The sequence below is a fragment of the Meriones unguiculatus genome (assembly GCF_030254825.1).
Source record: "Meriones unguiculatus strain TT.TT164.6M chromosome Y unlocalized genomic scaffold, Bangor_MerUng_6.1 ChrY_unordered_Scaffold_23, whole genome shotgun sequence".
In the NCBI taxonomy this organism is placed as follows: Eukaryota; Metazoa; Chordata; class Mammalia; order Rodentia; family Muridae; genus Meriones; species Meriones unguiculatus.
In genome coordinates this window covers 2,591,797-2,606,753 of record NW_026843709.1, presented here as the reverse complement: position 1 = coordinate 2,606,753, position 14,957 = coordinate 2,591,797, and positions in this window count along the sequence as shown.

Genomic DNA, 14,957 nt, shown 5'->3' with positions numbered 1-14,957 from the left:
AGCCTTTGCTCTTGCTTCTATGAAATGTTTTTTAACTCTCATCAGGCCTAACCTAAGGAAACTCTGTTCCATACACTAGCATGGATCTTTGAGAATATTTGTTAGTGAGAGAGGTTAGGCTTGAAGAAGTGGTAGTGTCTCCAAGCAAGAGTGAGTGTGGTCTTCCTCTAGATTATAGCACAGAAATTCTGTGCAATACAGAGGGGGTATTCAGAAGGATTGGTCCTTAAGGCACGGAATGCTCTCTGTGGGCTGATAAACTTTTACCCTCATATACATGATAGATCTTCTGGTAATAAGACAAAAAGCAGTCAAACAAACAAAAATGATTCTTATTTTGGAAACAATGGCTAGACTTAAGTATGGCAAATGTGCACATGGGCATTAGCTTAATCATCCACCGTGAGAAAAGATCATGGCTACACAGAAATTCTGAAAACCTAGTCTAGTTGACAGCCAGCTACAAAAGATTTTCTATCAGCTTAAACCCATGTACAAGTAGTTTTCTCAGCTGAAAAACCCATAGTGGAATGGCTTTATGGGAAATGGACTAGATATACTACAAAATTAGTGCTGATATGTGGGCCTTCATGAAAATATTTTAGTTCATGTATGTACAGTTAAGAAACCAGCCAACCTGGAGAAATGAAATCAGATACAATGTGTAAGATTCTCTTCCAGGTATTTAGAAGGCAAAAGATTTACATCCAGTATAAAGACTGACCTAAAAAGAACAGCAAAATATGTAAATGACATATTAAAAAATATCAAGTGACAATACGGGCTGAGAGGATGTGGAGGAAGGAAAAACCTTGTCCATTGCAGTCTGGAATTTCATCTTGTAAAACTACATTCAAAATCAGTCTGGTGATTTCTTAGAACATTATAAATAGCAATTCCTCAAGATCCCGCTACTCTACTTCTAGGCATTTGTCCAATATGTGCTCAGGTACACAGAAAGAATAATTGCTTAAACATGTTCATAGCAGTGATATAATTAGCCAGAAACAGGATAAAAAAAAAAAAAAAAACCAAAACACTGTCTTCCTGATTGGAGGACAGGAAATAGTGGAACATTTTCACATTGAATACTACTCAGCAATTAAAAAGTAATGTATATTTCAGGGAAACAGTGGGGTCTAGAGAAGATCATCCTTAGTGAGGTATCCCAGAGGCAGAGACACACACACAATTTATACTCACTTATAAGAGGATACCAGGCATATAATATAGGATAAGCATTTTAAAATCAGTTTCCATAAAGATGTTAAACAAAGAGGACTACCCAGGGTAAGATAATCAATCAACACTCAGAAGAGAAATGGGATGGTCCCATTAAAAAGGAGAAAAAAGAAAATAGGAAAGGAGTGTACCACAGAGGGCTTCTGAAAGACTACCCAGCACTGTACAAAAGAATAACCAATCTTGGTGCAGAGTACAGAAAACCTTAGAACAATTGAGGAATGTAGTAATATTTGGAGAGGAACTCCACAAGGGGAGCAAAAGAACCAAAATATCTGTGTACAGACATCATTACTGAGACTGATACTCCAAACAAGGACCAGTCCTGCATATCACCTATAATCCCAGTTCTGAGGTAGCCCATGGCAGCTCAGAATCCAAGCTGGATCCCTGGTAATGGGAACAGATTCTGACACTGACATGAAATCTCTTGCTGACTCATTGATCACCCGACTTGAGGACAGAGCATTCCTGTCAGGCTACAGAGGAGTACAATGAAGCCAGTCCTGATGAGACATGATACTGTAGGTTCAGACATGGAGAAGAGCATGGGAGGAGAAAAGGGAGGGAATTTGGAATGGGGACAGAATGATGGAAATTGCTACACCTGGCGTACAATTTGAATAATGTGTAATGAGTATAAAAAATAATTTTATAATTAAGAAATTGTGCCTATGATTTTGAAGGAGCTTCAGGAGTCGTATATGGGAATTTCATCAGAGAAATGTGAGGAAAAAATATTGTAAATATGACCTAAAAAGATTAAAAAAAACTGAGCCAGGAATATGATCAGAGATGTCAAATAATGAAAAAAGTACGAAAGAATAACTCAAAATATGTTCCTTTCCCTCAGTAATTAGGGGGATTGGAATTAAAGACAACCTATTTCATTTGTCTTACTCAGTTTAGACTGGGGAAGTGCATCATCATGAAAAAGAGGAACAACAGGAAAATGAAGTACCAGGGGAGAGAGTTTGAATAAAAGGCCTACTGCAGGCCTACTCCCCACTTGTAAAGGCTATCATGAACTCATGCTGCTCTAAAGAGTTGTGATTTTGACTAACAAGGACTCTGTTACCTATTCTTCAATAACTTATGTCTAGTTGAACTTCCTTTACAAGTCACAGTGGAGAAAAAGATATCAGTCCTGATGTGTCTTGATGAGCTAGTTGGGGAGCATAGGGTGGGTTCTTCTTAATGTGAAGTAGGGTAGGAGGGATATGGGGAAGAGGAAAGGAAGAATCAGGAGGAGAGTAGGGACATGACTTCCTTCAAGATGTAAAGTGAAATAAATAAATAAATAAATAAATAAATAAATAAATAGATTTCTACTTGGTTCTATGAACAACTATTTTACTGAATCAATGTTCATTTGGATAGAGAGTTTAAACAGCGGGACCTGATCAGTAATTTAATCAGAATTTGAATTAAAGACCCAAGTAGTATGACAGGAAAGCATTTAACCAGGGGAGAAAAAGATCACAGACTGATGTGATTATTTAGTAAGGCCTTTGTCTCGATCCCTTGTAGTCTGTTGTTGTTTGTTTTCAACCATGTCAATTTGTATTATTTTCTTCAGCATCATTATTGTTATTATTATTAATTTTACTTAGCACTAAACAGATACAACAGGTTTTCTTTACCAAACCCAAACATAATTTTCTTCATTTCAAGATTAGTATTTCTAAGCCTCTTCAGTTTTTTTTTTTATTTTTTCTTACCAGTTACATTTTATTTACTCTGTATTCCAGCTGTGTCCCGAACCCTCATTCCCTCCCAGCCCCTCCCTCCCTCCCTCATCTCCACCGTGCCCCTTTCCAAGTCCACTGATGGGGGGGACCTCCTCCCCATTCATCTGATCCTATTTTATCAGGTATCTTCAGGACTGGCTGCAAAGCCCTCCTCTGTGGCCTAACAGGACTGCTCCTCCCTTCGGGGGTGGGGAGGCCAAAGAGCCAGTCATTGAGTTCCTGTTAGAAATAGTCCTTGTTCCCCTCACTTTGGGAAACCAATTGGTTACTGAGCTACCACAGGCTACATCTGAGCAGAGGTTCTAGATTATATCCATACATGGTCCTTGGTTGAATGTCAGTCTCAGAAAAGACCCTGTACCCAGATATATTTGGTCCTTGTGGAGCTCCTATCCTTTCTGTATCAGACTAACTCCCAATCTTTCTTATGATTTCCTGTACTCTGCCAAAGGTTTGGTCATGAGTCTTTACTTTGAAAACACTGCTAGTTAGAGTCTTTCAGAGGCACTCAGTAGACTCCTGTCATATGTTCAATGCACATCCCATCTGTCTTTCGAAACAAGGATTGATCATCTTACCCCATGTCTGCTCTCTTGATTATCTTTTTTAGGTGTATAGATTGCCTTATGTTTATCATATCTTATAGGTCTATATAAGTGAGTATATACTGTGTTTGTCTTTCTCCTTCTGGGATATTTCACTCAGAATGATCTTTTCTAGTTTTATAGGACCGCTTCCTCAAGAAAATATAACCAACAATTTGATACTTCTGGGCCTTTGACCACCTGTCTTTGCAGTTTGGAAAACATCATAAATGTTTTGTAAAAGCATTAGTACATACACACAAAGTAGTCTAAAGAATTGGTTAATATTGCTGATATCCTGATAAATTAATTCATAAGGCCTAACAACTGGATTACAAGTTTTGGAAATTAAGCAAGTTTCATCCACTTATAAGTTCTAGGCATCCCATTATAAATCCTCCATTTTTCATCCATTTATAAATTCTTTAGTGTTGCCCTGCCCTCAGTGAAGGTGAGTGTTGTCTTTGGTGGACATTCTGGTTACTTAGTACAAGGTTTGCATGTTCACATATTCATTTGTGTGTTTTTCAGAAGCCTCAGCTTAATAACCCCTAGTTTTGCAATGGATAAGTCTATTTCTGGCCATTAGGAAGGGCAGTCACAGGGCATGCATATAATTATTAACTCTGTATTCCTCTCTCAAAAGATAAATTCCCACATATATCCTTTTCCAATACAACAAACCTTGGAAGTTTGCCTGAGTGAGCAAAAGTCAAAATGACTAAGTTTCTGGAACCACATGCCAGGATATGGTTAGTTAACTACTGTCCTACCAGCTCATTATGAGAGAAAACCTTTCCTCTCTGGTGCCCTCCTTCACCTGTGTGTTTTTAGCTATCCATTTCTTTTTAACCACTCCATCTTTGGCAGCCCCGTGTTGGGTATATCATATAATATTAATAGCCTCCATTGTCATGGAAAGAAAACATTTTGGCCATCATCAGGCAAGAAGGTTATGTATACATTATCTTATCGATGGCAGTGGATTTCTGAAATTGGTCTTCAGGGTGGTCCAGTAAGGGGTCCTGATCCTGGTCATATAATCATTACAGAGTTAGCGGCCTAGTGTTCTCAGATGAAAGCTTGAAATAAATTGTAGGATATTGTGTATAAGGTGTTAACCCAGATTTCATTGATTTTGTTGTTGTTTTGTTTTGTTTTAGACTAGAAGTACCAAACACAGCATTAAGACATGAGAACAAACCTTTGGCAACATGGCTCAATCAATTGGATACTTATGTCATAGATTGTTAGTGTTTTCCCAATATTAGGGAGTACTGAGGTCAGGGGAGAGGGGATGTTCAGTAAAGGGTACATTTGCTCACTGTTGTTAGGAAGGAAAACTCATGGAGACACTCTGGAAATCAGTGCAGAGTATTCTGAAAAGCGAAAAACAAAACAAATCTCACAGATGACCTAGTTATACTACTCCTTGGCATATACCCAAAGGGCTTTTCATTGTTCTCCACAAATAATTGCTTAGCCATTTTCATTGCAGCTCTATTCACATGGGCTAAGAAATCAAAAGTATATAAATGTTCCATGAGTGTAAATTTGATATATACTATCAAATCCTATTTAGCTGTAAAGTAAAATCATGAAATTTGTCTGTTAATACATTGAACTAGAAAATATTAAATTTATTGGGATCTAGTGACCCAGAAATGCTAATGGTGAATGTACTTAGGTGAAGTTCCTGTCTCCAAAGCATTCTACCTGAATACATAACCTTTAAGAATTTCAGATGCTTAGAAACTGAAAGATTTTTAGTTACATTAAAACCATTAAATTAAAGAGGGAACAAAGAAGACACAAGTGATCTGAAGAGATTTCAAGGAAAATGGGAGTTTTAATTTGAAATGGACAAGGATATAAACAGAAATTCCATATCTACCACAACCAAAAATGAAAAGTCCCACTCTTACCTAGGTTACTTTCAAGCTTTCAATTCAGAACCAAAAGGGGATAGAAACGAAAGAACAAGAGAGTGTAACACCTGCAAACTCTACAGAAGAAGGTGTGGGACGGCTTCTCATAATATTTTCTATAAGTCCACACCTATTTGTCTATATCCCCCATTTTTATTCATTGTTAGCCAGATAGAGCCAAGTAATTTGGGTAATGATACTTGCTTTTTTGCCCAATGCTGGAATGCTAGTGAATTTAGGTATGCCCTAGTTACTCACATGCCAGTTGGGTGCCTGTGCCCGTTGATGCCCCTCATGCTATGACTCTCTTTAGAAAGAAAAGGGATCTTGGAATTACATCCGCCATTGTTACTGCCAGCGCATTGGCAGCTGTTGGAGATACCACCGTGGCATTAGCCATGAGTCATACTGTGCAGACTGCTCAGACCCTGAATAATCTTTTAGCCAATGTAGCTCATGCCTTAGATGTACAAAAAGGAATTAATGCTCAACTATAAGGAGGCTTGATGGTGTTCAGTCAGAGGATTGACCTCATGCAGGAGCAAATTGATACCCTATGGCAAATCGCTCAACTTGGCTGTCAATGGAAGTATGTTGGACTAATCCTTAAGAGAACCTGTCATTCCACCTCTCTCCATGGGACACCCAGATATACTATTTCCACCAGGAAAAAAAATACAAAAAAACAGGCCCTTAAATCTAAGAAGCCACCGAAAATTCTCCTGCAGAACAAGAAGACTTCAAGCCTTCTCCAGATGGAGACAGATCACATAGGGTGTCAAACCTTGGTCAATACCCCAATTGAATGAAAGACAGCTGGGTTTTACTAAAGAGGGGGGACAAAGAGAGACACAGGGAGAGAGATTTTATGTGCCAAAGGGGTGCCCAGGCCTCTGCATCCAGTCTGATGTGGATACATATATTGTACCAATTCCAAAAGAAATGGCCACATCCTTCCCTGCTATCCAGGGTATAGTGAGACATGTAATATATCCAGCTGAGCTGAGATCTTCTCTTTCTTACCCAGTGAGAGTCACAATCTTCCAGTATGTATATGAGCCTTGTCCTGTGTAATCCTTCTGCTCTTGAACTCCACAAGTAAACACATATAGTCCCATGCCATCTGCAAGGACCCCACTGAACAGGGAGCTGGAGTTATAACCTCTTTCCTAAAGAACCTATCAGAACTTGTCTATCTGAAACTCAGGGACTCACACTTTCAATTTCTCACCAAAGTGAAAAATATAAATGCCCCCTGTTTTCAAGGCTGAATCATAAAATTACAATGTAAAAGAGAGGGTCTCTTACAAAACGAATGTAACAACCTGGGCTGCAGAAATGTCCCTTGTGACCAAAAGGTATGTAGAAATTTGTCCTGAAAGCAAAAGCACAGCAGACCTTTGAATTCTGCCTTAGTAAATGTCACTCAAGCATACCACTTATGCACAGGAGACATAGGACATTGGATCAGTCAAATGGAAACTCTAAAGCATCCTATCTCTAGAGTGGAGAATTGGTCCTGCTTTCTTTTTTCATGCCAACTTTAGATCTTGTAATCCATGACCAGCCTGCCATCCTCCCATGCTCATGTGAACAACAGAGTTTAGAACTTTAACTTCTCATCAATCATCTGCCAATCCTACCACTTCACCCCCTAGCTGCCTAATATGCTAAATGAGTGATCAGATAGAATCTCTGACAAAAACCAAGGCTCTCTTCTGATTAAGAGAAGCTAGTGATTACTGCCTAGAAGAACATGCTCTACAATTTATTCAGCTTAATGAATACTTTGTGGAAGAGAGAATGCAATATGGTGGTGAATAGCTTACATCTTATCTGAGAAGCAGAGTATATGAAACTCAGAATTTGAAGATCAGAGGGGGAGCTGAAGCAAGAAAATCGCCAGTGAGTATTCCTGATCAAAATGGAACATCATTTGAACTGACACAATTTAGAATCTTTTCATCAGCTGACTTTGCTGAGAACGAGAATTAGAAAACTTTCTAACACCTTTCACTTCATCATTTCTTGCCTCCCTCCTCCTCATCAGAGCCAGCCCAGTGTGCCAGAGTCATAGCATAAAACTCTCTGTATGGGGATGTGACAGCAGTAGCAGGGCTCCTTGATCTTCAGTATAGGCTTCCAGCTGTAACTGACTTCTAGTTCCTTGATCTGTGGTACCAGCCTTGCAACAACTGGGCTGTGGTACCAGCCTTCTGCTTCCAGGGCACACGGTTGCAAACTCCTGTGTCCCATGTCCAGGAGCATTTGATAATATACCACAGGGCCTCCCAACCAGTGAATGTATGTGCCACAAAACCACTTAGTGTGGTGGTCAGCCTGGGGACCAGAGACAAACTCTGACAAACCCCTCAAACAAGACAGGTACACCAGGTAAACCACATCTCCTTGCCCTTCAATGGGGAGCAAGCCATTAACACATGTTAATTTGGAAAGATGTTTCATATACTAGCCCTGGTAGCTCTACTTTGTCTGTGCTTACCCATGACCAGAATCTTTAAATCCCAAAGGGAGTCCAATTTGAAGGGAGCAGATTTCCAGTATCCCTTGTATTGCCAGCCAATTACAAAGCTAGGAAAAAAAATGGTGTTGCCAGATAGGATGCCAGGCAACAGTGGAATTGTACTCTAAGCAACACATAGAGCCACTTTTTGAAAACAGGCAATGTCCTTTGGAGTGGGAGGGTCTTGAGCAGTGGCTGCTTCTCTTTGTCTGCACTTTACAACCATTGGCCACCCAACCTCTGGAGACTCTGATTTGGTAAATCAGCAGGGCTTGGGCTTGTCATTAGTGCTAACATGTATAGCCCAAGTTGAAAACTAATGATCCAGATAAAGGAAGGTTAGCTGAGTTCCAAGCAATTCAATAAACAAAGAGAATAGTGTCTATTGTAGCTTTTGTGTGTTGGTAGATCCCGATAAAATGAAAAAGTGATTTTCATAGAAAGAGTACAGTGAGACTAAGGGCACACAAAATGCAAAAAGAAAAGCTAAGAATGAAGACTAGAATGTCATCTGGGTTTCCCTGATGGCTAATGAGGTTGAGCATTTCTTAAGTGCTTCTCTGCCATTCGATATTCCTCTGTCAAGATTCTCTGTTTAGCTCTTTCCCCATTTTTTAATTGGATTACTTGGTTTGCTGCTTTTCAGCTTCTTTAGTTCTTTGTATATGCTGGATATTACCCTGTCAGATAAAGGGTTAGTGAAGATTCTTTCCCAATCTGTAGGCATTCTTTTTGTTTTGATGATGGTGTCCTTTGCTTTACAGAAGCTTTTCAGTTTCACGAGGTCCCATTTATTGATTGCTGCTCTTAGAAGCCTGTGCTTTTGGTGTTCTGTTCAGGAAGTTGTCTCCTGTGACAATGAGTTCCAGGTTGTTCCCCACTTTCTTCTAATAGATTTAGAGTATCTGGTTTTATGTCTAGGTCTTTGATCCACTTGGATTTTAGTTTTGTGCAGGGTGATAAATATGGATATATTTTCATTTTTCTACATGTAGACATCCAGTAGGACCAGCACCATTTGTTGAAGATGCTGTCTTTTTCTCATTGAATGGCTTTAGCTTCATAGAGAATAGAGAATTCATAGGTGTGTGGATTTATTTTTGGGTCTTCTATTCGGTTCCATTGATCCTCCTTTCTGTTTTTATACCAATACCATGCAGTTTTTATGACTATTGCACTTTAGTACAGCTTGAAATCGGTGATGGAGATACCTCCAGATTTAAATAGAGGTGGCTGTAACTATTGGGTTGGTTAAGTCCCCTTGCAGTATTATTATTACATATTCTGCAATAAGTTCATAAAGTATATAAAAGAATAAAATTTTTAAAAGAAAAAATAAAAATATAACAGTTTATTTTTTATTTTTATTATTTTTTATGAATGATTAATTTATTCTTTTTTAAATTTAATTTTATTTTATTAATTACATTTTATTCACTTTGTGTCCCCCCCATAAGCCCCTTCCTCTTCCCCTCGCAATCCCACCTTCCCTCACCCTTCTTCACACATGCCCCTCCGCAAGTCCACTGATAGGGGAGGTTCTCCTCTCCTTTCTGATCTTAGTCTATCAGATTACATCAGGAGTGGCAGCATTTTCATCTTCTGTGGCCTGGTAAGGCTGCTCCCTCCTCAGGGGGAGGTGATCAAAGAGCAGGCCAATCAGATTATGTCAGAGGCAGTCCCTCTTCCCATTACTATGGAATCCACTTGGACACCAAACTGCTATGGGTTACATCTGTACAGGGGTGCTAGGTTATCTCCATGCCTGGTACTTGTTTGGAGTATAAGTCTCTGGGAAGACCCCTGTGTTCAAATATTCTGGTCTGTTGTTCTCCTTGTGGAGTTCCTGTTCTCTCCAGATCTTCCTATTTCCCACTTCTTACATAAGATTCCATGCACATTGCCCAACAGTTGGCCATAAGTCTCAGGCTCTGCTTTGATAGTCTGTAGGGCAGAGCCTTTTAGAGGTCCTCTGTGGCAGGTTACTAGCTTGTTTCCTGAAAATATAACAGTTTAAAGAAAAACAACAAAGGAACAATAAACAGTAAAAGAAATAAGAAGGCTTGCAGAGACTGGGGCATCACAAATGGAGCCAATATGGTTTTGAGGTGGGTTGTCTAAATATATGATAACAGTGTATAGCTTAGTGTTCTTTTGGGACTCCAAAGAGTAGGGGTGAGGGAATCTCTGACTCTTTTGCCTGCTTTTGGTACTCATTTCTAACTACTGGGTTGCTTCTCCTCCTTTCTAACTACTGAGGTTCTTGTTCATACTTGGTATGAGGTTATTTGTACTAGTCTCATTGTAACTTGCTATACAATATTTGGTTGAAATCACTGTTAAGTCCACCCTTTCTGAAGGGAAACTTTAGAGGATTTGCTCTGGGGGGGGGGGGAAGAGAAGGCAAGGAAGTCCCAGAGCAGTGGAAGTAGGTGAAACTGAACTAACAATGGAATGTAAGAAATGGAAATAATGATAATTACAACAAAGGCCAAAATACAGAAATGAAAACAGGATCCATCCTGCAGAATATATAAAACAATTGTCAAAAACAAAGAAATGGAAAAAGTTTTTCAAACAAGTTCACCTAAGAAACAAGCTGGTGTAGATACTATGAGAGTCAAAAAAAAATACCCTTCAATCAAAATTATTTACAAGAGAAAGTTATTAGCATTTAATACACAAAAATGAAAAAAAGATACAATTTTCAGTGAATAAAATCACTAAACCAAATGCAAGAGCAACAACATTTGTAAAAGATAAATATTTAAAGCTTAAATAACACATTTTTCCCTTACACATTGTGATTGCAAGATTTTAATACACTACCCTCACCAATAAACAGCTATTTTGACCAGAAATTAAAGACAACTACTGGAGCTAACAGGCTTAGAAATCAAAGAGACCAAATATATCTATAGATGGTTTCAGATAAACATACAATAATAATCTTCTCAACACATTATGGAATATTTTACAAAACAAACCACATATTTAGTCACAAAACAAGTCTTAATACACAAAATAAAATTGAAATAACACCCTATATCCTATCACACAACCATTGATTAAACCTGGTATTCGACAAGAAAAACAGCAGAAAGCCTATGAAGTCATAGAAACTGTCTCTATTGAAGGATAGCAGAAATAAATACAGGATTTTCTATAATACATGGAAAAATCCACAACATTGCCAATATTGTCAGACCCAATGATGGTGATACTAAAAGGAAAGTGTGTAAAGCTAAATACTTACACTAAATAAATGTGAAGTTCTCCTATCAGCAATTTAGCAGCACAGCTGAGAGCTCTAAAACAAAAAGAAGGAGGGACACTCAAGAGGAATACATGGCAAGAAAGAATCAAACTGAAAACTGAAATCAATAAAAAAGAAAAAAGGAACAATATAAAGAGTCAATGACACAGAGAGCTGTTTCTTTGGGGAAATCAACAATATAGAGAAACAAGTAGCCAAAGTCACTAAAAGATAGAGAGGGAAGCCTAAATTGTCGAACAGGCCTGTAATCCCAGGACCCTGGAAGGCAATGTGGGTGCATTGTGCATCTGTACCCGGATCCTCCACCCCACTAAGCACAAATTCAGGTATTCAAAGCTTTCTGAAGAGCAAAAGAATGAGATCTCCTACTACAGAGAGCTTGAAACATCTCATTGTTACCAAACTCTTGTGAGCAACAAGAGCTTGGATCTCATGAAGGATTTGAAAGAGACCAAGGAAATAGAAGCCCCAATTTCTCTCATGTTTCAAGAGTGCAGGAGGAAGCAACTAAGTGAGTAGTGAAACCATTCCATTTGCTTTACAGCCTACCAAAAAGAGACTGGTCTCATCTTTGTTTACCCATGCCTGAGAAGGTGAAAAAAAGACTGACTTTGTTTGCTGAGCTTAAGGTAAGACTGTTCTTCATACTTTGTCCATAACAGCCAACAATACATAGAGAACACCAATTGTGGTTTGTCTCAAACAAACAAAAGAAACAAACAAAATTAATCAAGTAAGTGAGTAAATAAATAAGATGTATTTACCAAAAACAAGGAATAGAGAGGATGCCCAAATGAATACAAAATCTTGAATACAACCCTTCTTGCCTTAGAGTCCACAGATACTCACTTTTAGCATCATACTCACTCCAAATGATCCCACTGCAAAAAAAAAAAAAAATGAGCTAAACACTCCCATAAGGAATATATCAGATCAATTTGCACTCACAGTTTTGTATTCTCAACAAAGAGATATCCAGAAAACAAAACTGCTGAAAGAAACCTAGCAAAATGTGCAAGAAGAAAACCAAACAAGTTAGAAAAATAAAATCTCCATCAGTATCCTTAATTTTACAATGTGGATGGGATGCAAGATAGAGGCAAAAAGCAGGCAAGGTTTCTGTGAGGCAGAGAATATTGAACTCAAAATTTGGAGAGTGGATGGGCAATTGAAAGCAGAAAATTGACATTGTGGTGTCCTGAAAGAAAGGGGACTTCACAGGAGCAGAGAATATTTAGATTCACATCAGGTGTGGATTTCACTGGGAACAGAGAGGTGTTTTTTCCATTGTACATGTCTTTCTCCTCCTAATGGGTAACCTACCCACAGCATCACTGAGACTGAGCACAGAACTCACTGCCTCAAGACCATGAACAGCAGAAGTGAGGCTCCTTGTTATTTCTTGGCAGCTGCCAACTCTACCCACCTGCTAGTTCCATATGCACAGTACAATCCTCATGGACCCCATGTCTGAGAGTGGCCATATTGATTCTTCAGGGCCTCCCAAACAGTGATTGTTTCATAGCAATCCGTCATGCCGAATAGCCAGATGTATAGCCACCAAAGTCCAGCACAACTATAAAACCACACAGCTACACCTGACACCATGTCACCTAGGTCTTAGGACCTCCCAATAGGTACCTGGACACTCCAGTTCTGCAGCTTTAGCTGTACTTCCTAATTCCGTGGCTGCAGCACCACAGAGCTAGATGAGTTCATCCTACTACATTTGAAACAGCAGGTCAAAACCAGGAAGTAGAGTAGGAGGAACCAATGTGCCTTAAAATTTGACCTGCTAGAGAGAGAATGCACCCTCAAATGCCCACAGTGCCCAAGATCCTGGGTGTCTCTAAGCTAGCAGCCCATCATTATATCCTTTCCTCCCACACATCCCCTGAGGGAAACACAGTGTTTCTTGGGACATTGAAGCCCCTGGTCTGTGTATCTACCAGTGGAGTTTAGGAAAATAACTCCTAGATCTCAGTTAGAGACTCTTACAAGTAGGCCACTGACATAATCAAGGAATTCGCATCTGCTATCATCCCCATTATTTGCAATAACTTTAGTGCCTGAGACCTCTTCTGTGCCTGCAAGGAGCACCTCCCTCACACTGAGGTCTTCTACATTCTCTACTACCCTGTCCCTCAGGCCTCACTTCCAATCAGCAGCTTTACCACATTCATCTTTCTGTGCCCATGGACAATCCACCCACTGGTACACCTGATCCAGCAACACACATTCTTAAAGACCTGGAATCTCTCATCTTTCTGAAAAATTCTCCAGGCAACAGAGTTAGATGCCACCAGTCTAAATTGCAGAATCCAAGAACAAACTTAAATTTACAGCTAAGCAAATAGCCAGAGGAATGCGAAAGAACACATCCAACAAAAATGAGGACATCCTGTCTTCAACAGCAATCCCACCAATTCAATGGATACATAAATTCATCAGTAATACAGGAAACTGAGTTTAAAGATATGCTTCTCCAGTTATTAGAGACACGTAAAGGAAACGAGTAAATATATTTTAAAAATTGCCACAGAGATGGGAGCAAATAAAGTGGAAATGGACAATGGTCTCAAAAAAACAAAGGCAAATAAAGAACAAGAAAAAACACAAGTGGTATGTAGAGAATATACACAATTAGTGGTATATAGACAATATAAGGACAAAAAAAAATACAGCCCATCATTCAGAGACTGGAAGCCTCATTCAATCAGATAAAGGGAATTGGTCCAGGCATAAAATGAACTAAAATCAATAAAGAAAACACAAACAGTGAATCCCTGGATCAGCAGAACTTACAGAAAAGACCAGGAACCATAAGGAAAGCATCACTAGGACAATACAAATGGTGGATTAGAGAAAGTCTGGTGCAGAATATACACTTGCAGAAATTGATATTTCCCTCAAAGTTTCCTTTGGGAAAGGAAGATTGATAAAGACCCAAACATAAATCATCCAAGAAATCAAAGACACAATGAACAGGCAAAAATCTAAGAATAATGGGAATTGATAAAAAGGAAAGAGTCCAGGATCAAAGGTCCAGAAAATATCTTCAAGAAAATTATAGACGACAATTTTCCCCACTTAAATAAACAGATATCCATAAACATACATGAGGCCTATAGAACACCCAATAGGTTAGACAGGAATAGAAATTCTTCACCTCACATTCTAGTCAAAATACTAAATCTCTAGAGAAGCCTTCAATCAACATAGATGCGGAAAACAAAATATGCCATGACAAAACTAAATCTAAGTAAATTTTACATAGTAAACTAGTCCTACATGACATCCCAGGAGTAAAACTTCAATCCAAAGAAAACAGCATTTTCAAAGAAAACATAGGGCACAGTTAATTTTCTACAATAATAATAATAATAATAATAATAATAATAATAATAGAAAACACACAATAATAGTAAGAGCACCGACTCTACAATATAAAGAACTAACATTCATTGGTCACTATTATCTGTCAAAATCAATGCCATCAACTTTCCAATAAAAAGACACAGGCTAATAGGATGGGAGTGTGTGTACAAACTGCATCCAACATTATTATGCATCCAAGAAACACACCTCTGCAAATAAGATAAATACTAGGTCAGAGTAAAGGGCTGAAAAATATTTTTCAAGCAAATGATA